We start from the raw sequence: 1,401 nt of genomic DNA, 5'->3' as shown, positions 1-1,401 counted from the left end.
CATGACCCCCAGATTTGGACATGAGATGACAGATCACTGCTGCAGGCTGGGGCTAGTGGCAGCACCATACAGACTCTTTCCAGTGCTTGGACAAGTGCTTTAAGTGCTGGGAACAGGCCAGTGCCGCCATGAGCCCCAGCCTTTTCCACGCACTGACAGTTCTTATTGCAACCAGTGCTGGTCACTCCCGAGGCTGCTGCAGTGGGGGCTAGGATGAGTGCAGACAAGCTATGCTGCCACATCCCGCACTGCCTGGGGCTCCAGTTGCTGCCACTCCTCCAAGACCCTGCTGCAGTGGTGCCAGGAGAAGCTAACACCAGCTGCCTGCACCATGGCATGGCACAGCCCAGGAGCTAGGGTGAGTGGGGCAGGCAGAGCCCAGGCATGGGGGGACAGGCGGAGCATGGTTCAGCCATGGGAACAGCACCCCTCCCCACATCCCTTCCCCTGTCCCAGCTTCACCACCTCCCTTCCTCACCAGCTTGGGAACCTATCCCTATTCATTATATTATAAAGTAGGTTCACTTTAGGTGGGAGAAACCTATATAGCCTATGGCAGAATCTCCAAATCGGCCCCGAATTTCTCTACATCAATTTGGAGGCTTTCAATTAAATTCAGACCTCTTAATGGGTCTCCTGATTCAATTCAGATTCAGAGATTTGGCTGCCAAATCAGGCCCGATCTCCTCCAAATTGAATTGGCTACTGAAGTTTCACACAGCCCTAATCATTAGGTCATCTATTCTGACATCTTGGGTATGTCTAAAAGAGATGCTAACAGCATGGTAGCTGAATAATACTGCACAGTACCATGTCACAGCACAAACAATGCTCATACACTACTGCACAGTATTATTAGGCTACAGTACAGTAACATCACTTAAAAGGCATTTGCTGGTGTTACTGCACATTTATTTAGAACTTGATTGCACAAGTACTAAATTAAATGCACTGTAACAGCTGCACATTAGTGAACATGTAGAAGTTCCCCTTGTGTATATAGGCTAGCATGAATCAAATATTTAACCCTAAAGAGTTCAGTTACTGAAATATCCTAAACTATATGCCACAAAATGAAAATAGGAAAGGTCAAGGTACCACCAGTGACTTAGGCAGATCCCAGGAGGTGAAAAACGTGGGATGTCACAGAAAATGGCAGGATGCTTTGTGGATTTTTGTTAATGTAACATGACAGAGAATTCCTTCCTGGCAAATCATGTGATCCTGAGATTGTGAGCAGAACACTGAGCCCAGGTATCAAAGAAAGAGCAAGAATATCTGTTCTACCTCAAAGCACTAGTTTTATAGATTCACAGATTTAATAGATTTCATAGACATTAGGGCTGGAAGGGACCTCGGAAGATCATCGAGTCCAGCCCCCTGCCCAAAGGGCAGGAAGTC

The sequence above is a fragment of the Crocodylus porosus genome, unplaced genomic scaffold (assembly GCF_001723895.1).
Source record: "Crocodylus porosus isolate Cpor-Errol unplaced genomic scaffold, CroPor_comp1, whole genome shotgun sequence".
Classification (NCBI taxonomy): domain Eukaryota; kingdom Metazoa; phylum Chordata; order Crocodylia; family Crocodylidae; genus Crocodylus; species Crocodylus porosus.
The sequence above is the reverse complement of the archived record's forward strand: the minus strand, read 5'-3'. Positions refer to the sequence as shown.